Source organism: Equus caballus, chromosome 27, assembly GCF_041296265.1.
Source record: "Equus caballus isolate H_3958 breed thoroughbred chromosome 27, TB-T2T, whole genome shotgun sequence".
NCBI lineage: Eukaryota > Metazoa > Chordata > Mammalia > Perissodactyla > Equidae > Equus > Equus caballus.
Window position 1 is genome coordinate 37192367 of NC_091710.1, and position 20952 is coordinate 37213318.

Consider the following 20952-nt stretch of genomic DNA (forward strand, 5'->3'; position numbering starts at 1 on the left):
CTCCTTTTTTTGTGTAGAATCATTTAGAGTTGAGTTTTATTGCTTAGAACCATGAATCCTTATTAATACACAATATTTGCTAGATTATCCCAACATTTGAGCAACAGATGTTACTTATCACATAATTATTCTGGGCAAAAATTTTTTATTCAGTGCAAGATTTCGAATGTTGAATGCCACTATGATTCTGTAATGATATCAAAGCTGACATTTCAAAAGTGTTTATCACTATCAATTACTTGAATTACGGAAAACATGCAAACAATAACTTTCATTTTATTGTGATAGCATAAGGGTAGTACAAAATATTGCTTTAATTCAGTTTAGACTCATATAACTTTTTATAAGTCAGTGATCAAGCTAGAGTAAACACTAAATTTTAAGCTTAAGCAAAATAATGGAACTTATTGGAAGGATATGGGGTGACTCATAGAGTAAAAGGGGAAACATATGCAGGGCCTCCTGAGAGACTTGAATATGAAACTGGGAAGTCATCAAGAACCAAGATGGTGCTCACTCCCTCTCTGGGTTGTGTGGGCTCTTTGCCTGTGTGCCTAATTCTACTCTCTTTCCAAAAAGTCTTCTTTAGGCAACCCACCTGCTTGCGCACAGCTCACCACAGCGACCTTGAAATGCTTGCTTCTGCATTTAAATTCATGTGACCTCATATATCCAATCATCAACAAAAAATATTCTTTCACTGTATCAATTTCAAATTCCAGAGAGAGAGAGAATCTGTTTGTCTCCCCTTGCGTCAGATAGGCACTGCTAGTCCGATCAGCTATGACGTGGGACTCGGAAGCAAGTGGTTCCTAGGCTTGGCCCTTTTGAACATTGGAAGTGAAAGTGCTATATATAGAAGTAGGGCAGCAGGGAGGAAATGACCGGCTGAGGACGTGGTCTAGTAAGCATCTTCGCAGCTATTATTCAGTTCAGTTGAAATCTGATTTGAAGTTACCAAATTCTATTTATTCAGCCAATCAGTTCAATGTGGTAGTTTTGATCACAGGCTCCCTAGAGGAAGCAAATACGGGATTACATTTTCCTTTGTGTCCTCTAGTGTGTTCACTCGGTGCTAAGAACACAGTAGGCATTCAAATATGAAAATAATTTGATGTTCCTTAGTTGCAAATGTTCCCCCTGGCCTTGCATTCAAGGCAGAAAGAAACATGAAGATATATATGGCATGGCCTCACATACTCATGATTCCATTTCACATCATTGGCCTAAATAATTGATGAATTCATGCTATATTTAAAAGTTATCCTGGCTTTAACTCAATACTTTCAGAGTCCTTGATTGCTTTTTTATGGTTATAAACCCTATGTTTACTTGAAGTTTATCTTCTCCACAGAAACTCGGTGGGGAACATTTACCATACCTCAATCCTGCATTTCTCTCTTTCTCACAGTACCAATTATGATCCAAGTTATACAATTATCTCTGGAGAATGGTATGCATATTTTCGTTAATTGGAAGGGATCATATTCATTTAAAAATAAATAACTACTTAGGGCTTTTATGTTCAAAGGTGTTGTATAACATTAAAACGCATACTGAGGTCCTGCTTTCCTGAGTTTTACAATCTAATTATAGGATAATACAAAGAGAAAGTTTTAAAAAGTTCTGAAACGGTAAATAATAATGCAAAAAAGGTCACAAAAATAATATTATTCACTGCTAAAGCAGTGATACAGTGAGTAAATGGGTGGGAAAATTTCCAAGGAGAAAAATGTCATTTTGGATGTCTTTATTGATATTCTTTGAGAAGCTGGTACGAATTGTGCTGGAATATTTTTGGAACTGGACAGACAGGAGTGACCATTCGAGGAATAAAAAAAAATGTTGTAGACACATTCATGGAAGTGAGCAACACATTTTTCTAAGGACAAAAAAGAGAACAGTCTGATTGGGGCTAAAGGAAAAAGGAATGAAATTTTAATGATAAGTTGGATTCAGAGTGTCAAGATCTGGAAGCTTGAGTTAGCCCTCACAAAGAATTCAAATCTTATCATTTTGTATAGTAGGTTAAAAAAAGAATCGAAGGTTACTGAAGAGTGCTTTCATTGTGACCTTAGTATAGAGCTTTCTTTCTAAAACATTGTTTGTAGAAATATTAACAACAGCTTGACTCACATCAAAATTATTCTTGCTATAAGACAGTGTTATTAATTAAGCATTATGCAGTATGTGGTTATTACAAGTGAAGTGATTACTAAGAATGGCTCTGTACAGCACAGGAATTCTTACTATCCTCTACGGTCATAATATACAAAGTACTTAAGGCCCTTGTGCTGTCTCCTGCCCACATCTGGACTTGCTTCTGCATTTAAATTTATGTGACCTCATATATCCAATCATCAACAAAAAGTATTCTTTACTCTAGTTCATTATTTTCCATTCTCGCCATCATCAAAAGTATCTTTGCCTTCTCTTCTTACTCTAGTTAGTTCTCATAAACCCTGAAAAAAATAATTCAACCTAAAATAGACTTCAGACAGCTAAATCTACTATTTAACTTGCAGGAAGAAATGACCACAAAGCCTCATATTTGGAATATATTATTTTTTATAATTGATTGATGATAGACATAACCCTTTACTACCCTAAATGTCATGTTTTAATACTTCACAACTTTATTTCAAATGCAGCTGGTAGATGATATGTACAGTATCATTCAAAGACTCAGATTACTCTTCTGGAGATGAAGTAAATTTAAGCACTACTTTTCATTGTGGTCCAAAAATAGAAGAACGTTGGAAATTAATAGGATGATTTTGATAAATGAGTAATTTAAATTGGGTCATCCGCATAATTTTTAATGTAACAGGTACCTTCTCATTTTGAATTTAGCTCTATCTGTACACTGCTAGGATTTTGGGTATTTATGGACATATTTGGAAATCTGATGGGACCAACCTGATAAAATTCCATTCATATGGAGGCAAAGATTCTCTTGGATCTGCACCACTTATTAGAGTCCAGATATCCACAATTGTGTTTCTGAAAATTAATGGGATAAACTGACAGAAGTCTATTGATGTGGGCCCTGAAAATGTCGTGAGAGAAATTTTGCTCTAGGAAATTTTGGAAGTTGCCTAGCAAAATAGCATCAACTGAGAAACAAATTCTTAGTAATCCAAAGAGGAATAGAGATTCTTCAGAGTTTATGATTTCTATTTCTTTAATTTGGCTTTGGTCTTGCCCTGTGTACATGTAAGGGACTATAAGAAAATTTCAAAAAAGCTATTCGTAAATCATTGAGAAAAACCCAACATTGCTTTGAAAGAGTTTACTCCAGAATGGTGGGAATCTTCCCCTTGTTGCATTCTGCTGACTCAACCCAGCAAACTACAGTTGTTCTTGACAGCAAGGTGAAGCTGTGATGTTTGCCCATCAGAGATCATTGGAGGCAGGGCTGTTTCCAGGGGGCCAGCAGAGCAACCCTGGCTCTTGCTATGACTAGAGAAGTAGCGCTGGCCATTAGTCAGGAACTGTGGATGGCAAAGCTTTACCCTAGTAAAGCAGCACAAATGTTGGTTTGTGTACTTCACCTGGGCCTGGAGACCTGTTGAAGAAAGGGAGGACAACAAGAATGAGTGAGAGTTGAGTTAAATGTTAATGTGACCTCATTTGAACCTTGAGCTCTGGAGAGCTCTATTTATAGTTAAAATTGTGCTTTGCATTTCACTGAAAATCACAATGTATTTTGAATGATAATTTTTCATTCTGGCCTGTAAAGACTCCTCTAGATGTCTCTCAAGGTATTTGAGCCTGTGAGTAAACTTACTATAGTACAAGGAATTGAGGAGCGAACCAGTGGGATTTTGCACATCTCTGGACAGCTCTTGTTCGTCTATTCTCATTATCAGAAACTTCTCCCGCCAAGACTGCTTCCCTTGACTCTGTTCTTGAGGCGGAATTTGACTGAATGCTGGTAAGAGGCCTCCAGGAAAGTACTCCTCTTCAATAGAGTCCCCGAATCACCCACACCCATGCACAGCATCCTGTACCTTCCACCCAAGCAGGGGATGAAGAGATGATATTATTTTTTGTACCATAAATGAATCTTTAGATTTTGTTTAATGGTTCCAGCAGGGCAGTTTAGCTACTAGCAAATTACTGAAGCAAGAATATCCCTTCTTTGGCTGAAATAGATTTTCTCCTTCCAGTGGGATATGTTTGAGTAGGGATGCACATTAAATGGTGGGTGACAAGTAGCCAAAACCATTGAACTTACCTGGGTAATCATTAGGGCGACAGATGCCCCTCTGCAATCTGGTGTTGACTCTCCCACCTTTACGTTGCCCTATTCTTCACCAACTCTGTGGACTTCAGGACAAGTATTCCTGGAGACACTTAGCTTGCTTCCCTATATACACCTTCCTTCACATTTTCTCCCTCCTGTAGTCTGAAATGTCTCCCCTACATCTCCATTTGTTGAAATCCTTCTGGTTCTTTACTGTCCAGTTCACATTTGCTCGTTCAAGAGTATGACTTACAATTGTGTCTTATATACAAGAATAGAAACCCAAAAAATTATTACAGGAAAAACATTTTCTCTCTGAGGGAAATATTTACCATGCTGTCATATTAGTAAGCTGCTTTTTCAGTGTTTCCACAGTAGCTCTATGTATAATTTGTTATTGTCTCTTATATCATACTCTTTCAATTATGGACATTTTGTCTTCTCATTAAATTTTACAGGTGTAATAATAATAATAATACATATCATGTGCTTATTATATACCAGGCACTGTGTTAAGGTCTTAGAACACATGATAACATTTGCAAGCATGCAAGCCCACATTTCCACTTAAGGATCAGACGCCTAGAAGGATTGAGTTAACTGCTGAAGTTTTATCTCTGGGACCCAAAACTAACACTCTCTACCTTCAAAACCATGTTCTTTATCACCTCATTGTATATCAAATAACACACTACTTAGTAAAAATGTTATATACAAAACTATAAGGTTCTCACAATCATTTCTTGAATGGAATTGCTCATTCTAAAAGAAAGACCTATTAACTAAGATTGTTTCATCAATAATGCCAAGTTTTGATAATATAGAATAAGAAAAAAATTAAAATAATAACAAAAAGGGTTCCTGCCGTGTTCTAATAACTCTGAGACAAAGATAAACATCCAAAAACTTCTGGAAAAAATCCAGCAACAAAAGGACTAAAAATCTCCTTTATCCTCTTTTTGTTTGCTTTTGCTGTTTTTCTGCTCCTATGTTCTTCGTTCTTCAAACTGACTGAATGTTTCTGGCAGTTCACAGGTAGAACATGTATTCAATAAAAATAAGCTCATGAAAGGGATCTCCAAAAATCACACGGAAAGGAAGTGTTTTCAAATTTCATTGAAACTCCGTGTGCACAACAGATGACAATTTAGATATAGGAAGACATGTTCTTGTTTAATTCAGCATGTACTTATCGAGCGCCTACTAGATGACAGTTCAGTTTCTTGTCCTGCCATAACAATGGTTAGTGTAAGAGGATCTGGGATGATGGATACGCCATTGCCTGGCAACAATGATAAAGATGAAGTACAGAAACTAGCTTGATGCAAAAAGAGAGAAAGAGAAGAACTGTTCTCACTTATCCTGCTCTATTTTGTGAAATCTTTGGTCACAGCTACATAAAGTATAAAATAATTTTTCCTCTATAGAAAGGTGAGAATATGATGAATATGGCACCAACCTATGTGTAGTAGGCAATGAGGGAGCCAAGGTTGTAGTACCCTTACCACTGAGCATAAGGAGACATCTCTCTGGGTTTTTCTCCATTTTCCAAAAGCATTGACCTTTCCAGGTTTTATTTCAAACACTAGCTTTTCAAATAGATTTCTCAAAGTTTTTATCCTTCTTAAATATTTTGATGTATACAACACAAAATTACTTGTAAATAATCATGTCTTAAAAATGGGATTTCATTATAACCATTTTAATTTTTCTCATCTCTGCAAAATTCTTTACAGTTATTATGTTGGCCAAATACACCTTAACAATTTTAGCAAAGGTATAACAAAGAAGACAAATGTCTTGTAAATATTAATGAGACCATAAATATTTAACCTACAAAATTAATTATAGTATTTTATGAAAGTTTGAAGAAATGAAATAAAGTAAATATTATCTTATTAATATATTTCTGTACCATGAAACATATATCTTTTCCTCTGTAAATCTCAAGAAAATGGTCAGGGACTTTTGCCAAACATGATTATTTCTATATGAATATGTTTAATTTAAGCAATCTATTTTGGAGGCATAAGCAGTAGGCTGTTAAGCGGAATACTAATTATTGCTTCTAGAGATGTTCAATACTTCTTTTCACCTACAAAAACTGCATATTATGAAATTTGATTAAATCCCTTGATTTTGTTACTCTTTAATCATGTCTTCAATTTAATAATTCAGGAAAGCAAATTTCAACATAAATGTATATCTTGGCAAATTCTGCCTATTTATTGCTGTCATATTTTATCAGACAATACATATCGTGGTGTGATTATAGCTTTTGGGTTTTAATGATGCAATGTAAACTCTTATTTATTTAACTTATGAGCATTACTTCTGGTACAGCTTCCAAGAGTTTGCTAAAACCTTTGACAACGTAATTAATTAAAATTGAGAATAAGGAAATAACTATTGTCAGCAGGTGGTATTTATCTTGAGTCATAGAATTTACCCATTCTGTGATTAGCCACCAGAAAACACAATTTAGTTTTTTTTTTCCCAAGGGAATGTTAATTTAGCAGTAAGCACACTTACCTTTCTTCAAGAAGCAGTACGTACGGTTGCCGCAATCCCGCATCACGCTGTTCAGCAAATGAAAGAGTCTATTTTGTATGATTACAGGGAATGAGGCTCTGCTTGTTCACCATGAATCCAGGAATGCTTAAGTACTTTTCTGAATAGGCTTGGCAGGCATGAATATCTGGGGAAAGCTTTAAAGAAACATTCAAGTAAAAGAAGACGTAAAACCAAATCTTTTCTCATGATTCAGAAACCTTTGCACCAGTGGAGTGTTTAGAGTGAGAAATATTTATTCTTTGGGATTCATGAGGGCTGGCCTGGACAAGAGCTATAGCAGTAATGAAGTCATTATGTCATCTAACACTTATACAAGCCTGGTTTAATGCTATCATCTGGGAGAAAATTAGCAGACATAAGTTAAAGTTTTTATATTCTTTTAAAAGCTGAATATTTCAAAGCTTTTATGGCCTCCTTATAAGCTCCATGTAGTGGCATCCAGTTATAGTGAAGACAAAAATTTCTTTCCGGCAATGTTTTACTCAGCCTTTCAAAATATTGCCAGCACAAAACCCAAATAGCTTTACCAAAGTCTGGGATATTTCTCTTCGTTCAGTTGAAAAATGAAATAAAGCTACAGGCAGCAGAGATAATCAACAAGGAATCATCAGTGAATTCAAATTTATTTAAATTTAAGTTTATTATGCTACTTAAATCTCCCGATTTAAGTTTAGCCATACATTAAGCAACAATTTGCAATGGTTACTGAAATTTGCATTTTTACATTCTTTCATCAGAGTTGATGTGTGAGTCTGTGTTTTAAATAGTTTCAAAATCCTTCACCTTTTAAATGAGAGTCCGTGATCCCTGGAATTTTAGTATTCTCTTAGGACCCATTCAGATAATTTGTGGAGGGAAAAGGAGATTGGAAGAGCTGCTATTCTTAATAGATACCGGAAGCTGGATTGCGGCATCCCTCAACTCTTGGCTGCTGACGCCCTCAGGTGAACTCTAACTGTTTACAACTCTCATAGACTGAGGTAATTTTAGGCTATTGTATCTTTCCTCCAAAAGTACTTTTTTGCTCAAAAGAAAGAACCAAGAAAGTCTTCTACCCTACAAGACACTTTGTAAAGACTCAAATATAAGGTATTTATTCTCTGAGGGATAATTCTAGTCATAGGGGAAGGAATGACCTAAAGTTAGATATGCATTTTTATCCCCAAATTCTTGTGATTTGCCACCTCTGTTCCATCAATGTGCCTGGCCCCTCTGCTTAGAATGTCTTCTCCTCTGCACCTATGCCACACGGACCAGGCTGCTACTATATCTACTCTGTTTCCTTTTTTGTTTGAAATTATTTTTATTACTTAGTATTTCAAACATGAAAAATAATATGCAGTGTATATTTAATGTATAAAGAATAATAAAACAAAAACCTGTGGATCTACTCCTCAGATTCAGCAATTGAATATTTAAGATAACCTTGAATCTTCTTTGTGTTCATCCTTAATAATATGCTTTTATCTCCCATAAAAGGGTCAATACTATTTAAACTTAGGGTTACTCATTCCCATGTTTTCCACTGTGGATTTACTATGTATATGAATGTATGTCCATAAAATAAAGATCTTAGTTTTGTAGGTTTATAGACTTTATTTAAATGACACCATATTATATTTATTCTTCTATCTTATTGTGTTTTTGTGACTTAGCCGTGCTCACTAGTGAAGGGCGGATCCCTCAGTTTTTACCACTGTATATTATTCTTTTAGATGAGTATAATACAGGACATTTACTCATTTTCCTGGTGATAGTCACTTGGATTATTTCTAGGGGTTTTCTGGCTATTAAATATAAAGCTGCAAAGAACGTTCTTGATGGTGTCTCTTGGTATACATGGCAACAGTTTCTAGGACTTTGTAAAGGCAAAGGGTATATATATTTTAACTCTACAAGAGAATACCACCCTGAATTTTCAAAGTTCATGCACTAAGTTACATAGTCAATAGCAGTATATGAGTGTTTCTCTTAGTGCGCGTCTTCATCACCATGATTATCTTGGCAAGCTCCGTGAAGATCCCTGTTGGAATTTTAATTGAAGATCATTGAATATTTTAATCAATTTCACAACAAATATCTTTATGATAGTGAGTCTTCCTGTCCATGTATATGATTTGTCTCCATTTACTTTGATTTAATTTAATTTCTATAAGCATAGCTCTGTGGTAAATGTCAATCAAGATTTTTGGCTTCTCGGCATAGAGAAATGCAATTGGTTCTTGTATTTTGTTTTTGAATGCAACCACTCGGTGAATTGTCGGATGAATTATAGCAATTTGTCTGTAAACTTTCATGATATCCTAGGTAGGCAATTATTTAATTTGTGGCTTGGTTTGTTTTCAAATATTAAATATTTCCTCATATTTTAAAATTTATTTTTTCTATTCGACAAATAAAACATTCAGTATAAACCATGACAATGGCCATTTTTTCTCATTTATTATTTTTAAAAATGCTTCTAATGATTTTCATTAATCCGATATTAGTAATAAAATTTTGGTAGATATCATTTATTGTGTTAAGGTTTCACTGTATTCCAAGTTTGCAAAGTATTTTAAAAATGAAGTGATATTAAGGTTTTTCAAATGCTTCTTATACATCTATAAGATGATGTTTGTGGTGCTCCTTCCATTTGCTAACGTGAGGAATTAGGTAAGTAAAATCTCCCCCAAGTTGAAGGGAGCTTATTCCTTCTTGAATAAGCTCAAATGGGTATTTTTTACATCAATATAAATGAGTGAGATTGATTATCTCATCTTTATCTGACTTTGATAACAAAATTATATGCCTCATAAAACAAATGGTAGTGTTCTTTTCATGTTCTCTGGAAAAGCCTGTAAATAATAGGAATTGTATGTTTATAGGAATTATCTATTTATTGATGATTTGGTGAACTAAACTTTAAAATCATCTAAAAATTATTTGTTGGATATTTTAAAATGTATTCAAATTCTTTAATTAGTTATAAATCTATTCAACCTACTTATGGATCTGTTTTGAAAGCTATGTTTTTCTTGGAATTGATCTTTGCTTTTTAAGTTTGAAACATCTTGACAATGTAATGTTCAAAGGTTTCTCTTATTTTCTTCATAATCTCTCCTCTAGTTTTTTCTTTATTAGTAGTAGTATTTTTGTTTATTCTTTTCTTGATAATCTTTTATGAAAATGATTCTTTTAATCATAGATCTCCTTTGAACTAAATAGGGTCAGTATCAAATTAATATATGTTGATTAATTAATAAATCTTGAAACTGTAGCATAAACAATTATAGTTATAAAATTTGATTCAAAATTATTGAATAATAAAATTTTATACCATCCAACATATAATACATTTTATCATGTAGAGTTTTCCCAAAATAGTATGAATGCTTAAAAAAAAGAAAAGAAAAATAACATTTTAAGTAAAATATATTATTAAAGTGAGAAAAGACTTTTTAAATGATTATTTTTAGACTTTATTCTGTTTTAGAACGACTTCCAGACTAACTAGAACAAATTAAGAGCAGCTTATTTTTATTAACTAGCTCGCTCACGTTTCACCTTAATTGAGCATTCAGATATAGACAAATAATGGAAAGGGATTTATTAATTTGAGCATTGTGAACAAAAGATAAGTGTTTCCATTATTTGCCAGTCATCACACCTTAGGTCTCAAGGTAGTTTACTTTCATAAGCCAAACTTTGCCAGGTAGTTAAACTGTCTGTATCACTTTTCTATTTGCAAAATAGGAAAACAAAATAGAACTGACTTTATTAGTTTTCAAGGGTATTTATTTCATTATCATGTGTACATCTTATAGAACAATATCTTGTATATAATAAGGGCAGAGTGTTACCTATTATTACTGATATTATTGGCGGAGATATGATTCATTGAAGATCTGGTATGACTCCTTCTGAATTATGGCAAAGCTGTGTTGATTTTTTCAAAAATTGCTGTAGATGAACAATGAGAAGAGAAAGTCTGAGGTTTTGGGGTAACATTCAAACACGATGGATATGAAGACAAGTAACAAAGACTTGGCCTATCTAAAACCAGGTTTATAGCTCCATAGCTGCCCCATGTCCCTCACACATACACACACCACAGCTGTGTAATTTATGTCACACCTTAAGCTAAAGCTTGATCATTATCTAAACATTCATCACACAACTTTTTGTGTTCCAGGGAAGAAAACTGTAGTAATATCCTAAAAGATAATCCCTAGCATCATGTACCAAAATAGCGTCTGGCATTTATTGAATGAATAAAGGAATCAAGACTGTGGAAGTCAGACTAAATGGAAACTTTCTATTAAGAGGTTTTACCAAACATAGAAAGTTTGAAGAGGAAATTCCACATTGTCAAATAATGTAGTAAAATTAGGCACCATTATTTTGATTCTGGTATTAATAGGAATTTCTACTTCTTTATCATTTTTATGCCTTCTTTTCTCTGTGCCTTATTGCACTGAATAGGATTTCTAATTAATGATAAATAGAAACAGTAGAGAAGATCTGCCCTCAATCTTAGGGAGAATTCAGTGCTTTAGTGTTAGGTATGATGTTAGCTGCAGCTGTTGTTTTTTGGGAAATATCCTTTGTTAGGTTGAGGAAGCATCCCTCCTCTGGATTCCTAGCTTTCTGAGAATTTTTTTAAAATCATGATTGGTTGTTTAATATTTTCAAATGATTTTTCTTCACCTACTGAAATGATCATATAGTTTTTCTTCTTTATTTTGTTAAAATGGTAAATTGCGTTGATTAATTTTTGAATATTAAACTAACCCTGCATTTCTGGGATAAACCAAGCCTGGCCATGCATGACATCTCCTTCATATGTTGCTGGATTCAATTTGCTAGTGTTTTATGGATAATTTTTGTTTCTGTTTATATGAGGGATATTAATATATAGTTTATTTTCCTTACAATGTCATTTTCTGGTTTTGATATCAGAATAATACTGGTGTAATAAGGTTGTTTCCTTTTCTCTATTTTCTGAAAGAGTTTACATAGAATCAGTATTATTCCTTCCGTAAGTGTTTGGTGTCATTAGGAGAGAAACTTTAGGCCTCAAGCTTTCTCTGTGGGACAGTTTTTAATTAAAATTCAAGTTCTTTCATGTACTTCAGGTTTTTTATTTCTTTGCTCATCGGTTTTAGTAATTCGTGTCTTTCAAGGAATTTGTCCATTTTACTAATTTATAGAATGATAGAGCCCTATTACTCATCTTAACCTTGAAAGATCACTGAATTCAAATTCTAAATCTTACAAGGATGATATTCAGTGTGATCTCCCAATGACAGAATGATGTCTCCCTGATATGTGACGTTTTGCAACATTGTCATTCTTCTTGGTAACCTGTATCCATCTATTATGTTCTTATGCATCTATTAAGATTATTCTCAATTTTACCTTCTTGTCAAAGATTGACTGGCCCTGCTCAAGCCCAGCATTCCTAGCAATGGTGTCACCATTCTTTAATGCCTCATTTCTTTGTTCAATTATTTATTAAAAATTATTCAGGGGTCAGTCCGGTGGCGCAGAGGTTAAGTGTGCACGTTCCACTTTGTGGCACAGGGCTCGCCGGTTTGGATCCTGGGTGCGGACACGGCACCGCTTGCCAAGCCATGCTGTGGAAGGCATCCCACGTATAAAGTAGAGGAAGATGGGCATGGATGTTAGCTCAGGGCCAGTCTTCCTCAGCAAAAAGAGGAGGATTGGCAGCAGTTAGCTCAGGGCTAATCTTCCTCAAAAAGAAAAATTATTTAGTGAATAGTATATGCCAAGCCCTATGCTCAATGTTGAGTGTACAGTGAGATATCAAACTGATTAGGTCCATTTCTTCTTAATCTTTAGCACCCACTAAATAAGTTGGATAATAAGCAAGTAAACAACAGATTCACTGCAGAGAAGAAATTTACATTGAGAATTTGAAGTATAAGTAATATTAGATCTGAAAATATGCAGGTGAATGAACATTTCAGAGGAAGGATAGTAGGCACAGAGAATGGAGAAGTGAATGCAAGGCGCACAAGAGAAAACTGTGGGGAGGATTTTAAAAATGAAATTAGAAGGTTAAACAGGACATTGCCTGAATAAGCTCTTAATACTATTGCTGACTGAATTTAGATTTTATCTATTTGAAAGATTGGGAGATGATGTATTAGATGAGCCATATAAAATTTTTCTTTTTCTACATAAAACACGGAACAAGAATGTGATGTTAATAAAGACAATGTAAAAACATAGAAAGAAGTACAATCGCTAGGTGGACACCCATTTTAGAAGTCTAATTTACAAATAGCTAAACATTTTACTAAAAGTATCCCTACAACATGACAGAAGAAAATTATTTCAAGAAAATGTTTATTTCATTGAATTATCTCTTCTGGATGATTTGATTTGTATCCTATAGAACTGCCAGATGTATATGTTCATCTGGCTTTCTCTAAAGCTATTGTTTCAAATCTCCTTTAGAGGATTTAGGAATGAAAAATTGAATGAGGAACTTATAAAGAAATAAAAAAAAAATATGAGGATTCATATACCTCAGATAGACATGTTAAATAACATAAGGCAGATTGATCATTAATAAAGAGGAAATTCATAAAGATTATTGTGGTAGAATAGTATATAGTCTGGAGTGATGTTGACATAGTTATTCTTTCTAGATTTGTCTTCTTATTTTACAAGCACAACTGTTCACTAAAGTAAAATCTTTACCAAATGACTAAATAAGCCTCTTATTATCAAATAAATATGTCTTAGGAATATGTATGTGAACAGTTATTTAACATTGTCTTTACTTTACCTTATAATTGAACCTTTTGATTTTGGGGGCCAATTTCAAATTTAATATGACATCACATTCTTTCTTTTTTTTAATTTTTGTATAAATATGTTAGTTCAGTTAAAGTGAATGTTTTCTAGTCAGTGACTGCATTTTGCTTGTTTTTATATACATCATAATGTCTGACACAATGTCATTCTAATAGAAGATCTTCAGCAATATTTTTTTAATTTAAATTTACTGAACATCTGAGATATTGCTATTTCTCACCAATATTGATCTTTTTCTTTTGTCTTCTAGGTAAGCAGACAACTTTACTTCTGAGCTTTCACTTAGCCAGGACCAAATGACTGGTTCTGACCAACAGGCAGCAAGTATTTGGGACACATGTCACTTCTCGGCCTAAGCATTTAATTCCAGCTCACCTCTCTCTATTGTCTCATTTTATGCCAGAGCAGCAGAGGTGATATATTCCTAATGGTGTAGCTAAAAGATGACACAGTTTCTGTTGGCCTGAGTCCCTAATGGTCTGTGTGGAACAGAGCCCCGTACAGACCTTCATGTGACATATAGTGGAACAAAACATTTTGTTTTTAATTGTCTTAAGCCACAGAGACTTTTTGGGATGGGCGTCACTGCAATAAAGCTGATTCTATCATAACAAATGTATATCTTTCCTCTTAAGAGGTAAAACACTAATGTTTTTATAAATCTTAGTATTATCTCCACAATGCTTTTCTTACTGGGGAGTTGTTCAAATGGAAAAAAACGAAGAGTCTTAACGAGTCATATATAAAGAACCATCCATTTGCTCTTCAAAGTACATATTGCTCTATGTACAATGGATACTAAACGTGATTTGACTACAGTAGATACTGAAAAAAACAACATAAGGGGAGAGGGTTTGTACATAAGAGAAGCTCAATAAATTTTCCTTCATTAATAGGAACTTCATATCATTGAGGTTTCCCAAATGTCCTGAAGTCCATAAATACATGAATTTGTAGCAATCCTGAACCAGATATGTATTACCTTCATAGATTTTTGTCCAGAATTAGACAGAGCCCTGAGGATTCTGCTGGAGATTTTTAAATCAATCTTTCCAAAGACCATAAAATAAACATGTTTCAACACTCTCCCTTTCAGCCTATTTTACTTTAAATTGAAGCTGTAATGAATTTCTGGATAATTTGTACTAAAGGTTTTTCTCTACTTCAAATGAGGATGATATACCAATGGATGGGTGATAGGAAAGGAGACCTGTGCAAGTGTGTTCTTTTTATTGTCATCTGACCACATTCTCACTCTATTTAAAATTTCTGCCTCTATCTCATTACCCTCCAAACCCTTAAGGCTATATCTTAAAACATTTGAGGAAAAATGAATAAAAATTGTAGAAACATAAGAAAACATTGCTTTCCTGGTAGTCAAGCCTCCAGATTCATTATTCAAACTAGGCTAGGTTCCTATGAGCCACTTACTACTTTTCAAACAGCAATTGTCTGCTTTTCTTTTCTTTCTAAAAGCTGTCATTTATAACCATTTCTTGAGGGTCCAGTCTCTGTGAATTCAAGATAGCACACTGGGAGTTGCATGTCAGTTCTCAACGTTTTCCTTGTACAGAAAACAGAAGACTTTCTACTTTTGATATAACAAAACGAATAAGTAGAATTTTTAGAGTTTCAGTTTTTAAGACCTTTGTCATGGTTTACATAATAGTATCATATTACACTTTCAATTCTCTTTTATAAATATTTCTTGGTTTTCGTATGCCCTCCTCCCACTTTGATCTTTTACTCTTGAAAGTAGAATTTATCACTCTGACTCTCAGGTCAGCAGCCTCCTTGCTCAACAAGGCTTCAATAGTCCTGAAGGTACAATTGGAATGAAATAAGAAACTCACAAATAGATCACTTATATGTCAGGGAAAAAAGCTAGGGGGCCGGCCCCATAGTTAAGTTCTCGCACTCTACTACTGCGGCCTAGGGTTTTGCTGGTTCTGATCCTGGGTGCAGACATGGCCCTGCTCATCAGGCCATACTGAGGTGGTGTCCCACATAGCACAACCAGAGGCACTCACAACTAGAATATACAACTATGTACTGGGGGGTTTTGGGGAGAAGAAGAAGAAAAAAAAAAATTGGCAACAGATGTTAGCTCAGGTGCCAATCTTTAAAAAAAAAGCTAGATGGGAGATTCACATCATATTCTACTTTCACTCCTAATGGGACAGACTACTTCAAGACCCAGATTTCTAATGTTTATTGTATGAAGACAGACACTGGAAACAAGTTGTATTTTTAATATCTGTTGGCTGAAAAATTGCTTAGTAACATAAAGCTTCCAATAACACTTCTATATAGTTCGTGGAAGGTTGTGCTGTGGTAAAAAGTAAATAAATAAGTTACTTACAATAAGAAAGGTCTATTTCTCACTCACATTAAATATTGATGGCTATGTCTGATTGCAGAACTACTGCAAGTGTCTTTAATAACAGCATTTCAGCTACTCAACAGACCCCGTTAGAGACAAGTTGTTCTTGTGGTAGAGAGAAAAGATCGAGAGTGGATAAAGCATGCAATGTCTCTTAAAGAGGAAAAGATTTTCAATATTTCCATTCAAAGTACTTTGGCCAAAGCAAATCACATGCCAAACCAAACAACAGAGCAAGAAAACATTCTCCTCCAACAAAAATCACATGGCGTGGTAGGTTGCTTATATAAACATCCACACTTTTTATCCTTCTTGTATCCACAATTCTTGGAATGTGACTTTCTGAATTCTCCCTTCGAGACATGGAGAATATTTCCCCAACCTGTAAGTAGGGGCTGGCCTTGTGGTTGACCTTGGGCAATAGACAGTGTATAAGTGGTGGTATTCCACTTCTGAACATGGACCTTAAGAGACTTTTACACTTTTACTCTCACTGCTGGACCCCTGTCACCCCCTGAGAAGAGACAACTCACCCAACTGAGGCGATCCTAGTCAAGTCAGCCTCTTCCTCAGTTTCCTGCAAATACCTTAATGATTTTAGCCAAGATCAGCCAAATCTGGCCCTGACCAGAAGCCTAGTCTGGAAGACTAATAGACTCACAAGTGATAAAAGGTTGCTGTCTTACGACATTAGATTTTGAAACAGTTTATGCCATTATTGTGGCATTATCATGACAATAGATAGCTGAAAAACGTGGCAATTAGTAGGGTACAAAATCTTGCAGAAAGAGGGTGGTGGTGAATAATTGATAAAAATAGTGTAATTTTACACAACTTTTAAATGAATTCTATTTTATCTAAGATATAGAAATAAGAAAATATATTACTGTACAATGTTATTCAGACTAAAATGAATCTGTACATTTTAGAGACATAAACCTCTTAAAAAACTGTTAACTGTTACTACTCCAAGAGTTCCAGATCAAAAAGTTGACATCTTAGGGAATGTCTATGTAATAAATCCCAAATTTAGTAAACTCACCAAGCATCAGATGCTCCTTTCTTGCTAGTTTCTTCTGGGAGAATTCATTATTCTCATCTTTTATAGGCCATGTAAGAATAAACAGTATGTCTTTGACTAATTTAATGTACAGAATAACAATTTCTGTGATAACTTTATGACATAACTCCATTGTTCTTTTTTTGTTCTTAGATCTTTTGTCTCAGGATTTTCAACATTTCATACTATGTTCTCTTCCTTAGAAGTTTTCTTTCTGTCTACCTCCTTGTCCTCTATCTTCTTTTCTCTCTTCCTCTTGTCCCAATAGCACTAAGACTAATTAACTGAGGCTCTTTATTGTTCTGACCACAAAATAAATGCATTCCTAAAAATCAATCTGCTGTTGCCTAGTTTCTCCTTTAATTTCTCCCATGGCAACAATTTTTCCTTATTGTTTCAACTCTCATCTCATTAAGGAAGAATTTCCACTGTATATTTCTGATAGTGACCTATTTCCTCTGTTAGATTTTATATTTTCAGCATTGGCATTTACTATACTCTTAAAATACACATTTTTTTCTCAAATTCAATTGCCTCTTGTCAGCCAGATTGGAAATATCATTCATCTTGGCTAGTCCCTATATCTTATTCCCTATATCTCATCCATCACTAAGGCCTATTTAAACTTTATTTTTAATCATTCTTACATCTATGTCTTCCTTTGTGCACGACCAACATTGTAATCCATGTATTTATCAATTGATACCTTGGCTAACTTTCTTCATTTGGGGATTGTCCAATTTAATCTGCCCAACACACTAATGCTGAAGAATCTTCCTAAAACACTATTATAATCAGGTCATTCTCCTTTCAACTTTCTTAATTGCTTGCTAATGATAATAGGGTATTGTTCATATTCTTTATATAGCACTTTACATAGCATTTTAAAACTTCAGAAGTCATAACTTGACAGAATTTTCCATTCTTGTCTTATCTCCCCTGATACAAAATATCTGCTACATGCAACACAATATGCTGTACTCTTGTGTCCATGCATTGGCCTTGCCATATTCTCTTTTTAATGTTTTTCCCAACAGTCCAGATCTTACCTATTCTCAGAATGTATCTCAAGGATTCCCCGAAACAGGAAGATCTTTTGCTCTGGTATGGGATAACCTGTTCCTCTTATGAACTACTATTGTTTTTGAGTGCAACCCATCTGTGTCTTAAACATACCCTTAATTATCACAAATATGCCAATGATCCCAAAGTCTATATTTTTAGCTCTAACTTTCTTTCATAACTTGAGACATGTATATACAAATGCTTTCTTGATACTTCCACAAGAAGAGATTCTACGATTTTCTGTCATCAAGAGTTTATTGGAAAATATGGTAAATATGTCAGAAGATAAAACTGTTTTAGCACTCTGCTTACAGCAAACAACTAATACTTATTTTTGGATTGAACAACTGAGTATTTGCTTGATGACTGAAGACTTAGGGAAAAATAAACAAAAAAAGTCATTTACTTGCTGTGCCTTCATTCTGGCTTTTTAGACAAACCTCTATTTCTCCTCATTATATTATATGATTACTGAGAGAAGAGAATGAGACAAATATATTTCTATCTCTTAGAGCAGTGTCCAATAGAAATATAATGTGAATCACATACACAATTTTAAATGTTCTAGACGCCATGTTCAAAAAAGTAAAAAGAAACAGATGCAAATAACTTTAACATATTTTACTTAAACTAATAAACCTAAAATATTATCATTTAAACATGCAACTTTATGCAAATTATTAAGATTTCTCACATTGTCCTTAAAATCTGATGTACATTTTACATCAATAACATACTTCAATTCAGACACTAAATGGTCATCCAAAATATTTGATTTAATAAAATTTGCAGTTGAAGAAGAAGATTCATATGCTTATGTTGTTCCAACCAGACTTAAATTTTCCAGAAGCTGAGTCAAGTACCAATCATATTTCTTTAATATTCATATCTGCATTGCAAAACTGGTTCATTTTGTTTATAAGAATTGATTGACTTAGAAGCAAAAGCATTTCAGTTTCAAAACTACATCTGTCCAAGTTAAGCGAAGTCCAAGTTTTGCATCAAATCAGTAACATTAAGATCAAATTTAGAGAGACCTTGCACAAATTGAAAAGTAACTCTAAATTCCTTAATATCAATAAGTGGTTCTTTAAATTTTTCTTGTAATTTTTGAATCCATTTTACATTGAAAATTAAAACCTTTTGCATAATAAATCATGTTATAAAAAAGTTCACAATCCTTATTTCTTTGAAGTTTTATGAAAAGTTTCAGCTCAAAATAAATTCTGGTATCGTTTCTGTCTAGTTAGGTTACAAATAAACTTTTTTTCCCCGAAACTTCAAATTTAGTTTATTCACATGCAGATGTAAAACGTTTAAAAACTATCTTTATCATGAGTTAAATTTTTTTCCCCCTTTTTCTCCCCCAAGCCCCCTAGTACATAGTTGTATATTCTTAATTGTGGGTCTTTCTAGTTGTGGCATGTGGGATGCCATCGCAGCATGGCTTGATGGGCCATGTCCGCCCCAGGATTCGAACCGGAGAAACACTGGACCGCGGCAATGGAGCACGCGAACTTAACCACTCGGCCACGGGGCCGGCCCCCATGAGTTAAATTTTTTTAGGTCACAAATTGATAACATTTCTTCATAAATATGGAAGCGTTTTGAGATGAAACATATCCAAAGTATTATTTACATAGTATTTCCCTTGTTATATGACTCTTCCAAAGTTCAAGAAAAGTTCTTGCAATTTTTCAAAATTTGAATCAATTGATCTTTGACACTCTAAAAAAAATCTCATATTCTATATATTCTTTGGTGGCTTAATCATAAGTCTTTTGCTTTTTGTAAACTGCATATTTCGGACTTTTCTCATAATTTTCTAGCAAAATTTCTCTAACTGAAATAATTATTTCACTTTCTCTCCATCTAAAATATTTTCCGTTTTTCTTTTCTTTCTTTTTTTCTTTTTTCTTTTTCCTTTCTTTTTTCTTTTTTCTTTCTTTTTGTGTTTTCAAGACTCTAAGACCTTCATTTTATAGGTGGTCAAAGTTACCAATTCAGAACCTGTTAAATCATTTATAAAATTTTGTTGGACATTTAGTTCATATTTCAGGTGACAATTTCATTGACTCTTTTTTGACTATAGAGATGATGTTTCTCATCTTATCCACTATCTATTTAATGAAAATGTCTCATAAAATTATTCAGGTAATTTTTTTTTTTTTTTTGAGGAAGATTAGCCCTGAGCTAACATCTGCTATCAATCCTCCTCATTTTTGCTGAGGAAGACTGGCCCTGAGCTAACATCCATGCCCATTGTCCTCTACTTTATATGTGGGATGCCTGCCACAGCATGGCTTGACAAGCAGAGCATACGTCTGCTCCCAGGATCCGAACTGGAGAACCCGGGACTGCCAAAGCAGAACGTATGAACTTAACTGCTGCACCACCAGGCTGGCCCCTCATGTTAATATTTTTTATATTTTTTAAGACAAACAACTTTTTATTTTGCCTTTCTGTAGCAATTTGCAATTGCCATTCATTATGAAATTTGCAGCAGGGCACTAGTTTCTGTATCTCCTCTTGATTGTACATCAGTAGCATACCTCCAATTTAGGTTTTCAAATTTGTCCTTACGTATTACTAAACTAGAAAAATAATTATAATTAAAATAACACACAATTTAATTACCATTACAATTTACCTAACTATCACTAACTCATGCTGTCTGAATACGGTATGCAAATAAATATATTGCAGTGGTTTTCACTGGTGTGCAGAAAAAAATTCATTCAAAATGAATGAGTCCATTGATAATGAGTTTATGTGTAATAAAAGAAATGATGC

The 20952-nt window shown here is 34.0% G+C and overlaps 1 long non-coding RNA gene across 1 annotated transcript in view; it reads right to left on the reverse strand.

The window, feature by feature from the left end:
- Window positions 1-3166: 3166 nt before the first annotated feature.
- LOC138920996 (uncharacterized) overlaps window positions 3167-20952 on the reverse strand; it is a 46652-nt gene continuing 28866 nt past the window's right edge. The window contains exons 3-5 of the long non-coding RNA XR_011433116.1: window positions 10666-10765; window positions 6782-6957; window positions 3167-3568 (exon numbers count right to left, since the gene is read on the reverse strand). This is a non-coding gene — a long non-coding RNA (uncharacterized lncRNA). The remainder of the gene's footprint in view (window positions 3569-6781; window positions 6958-10665; window positions 10766-20952) is intronic.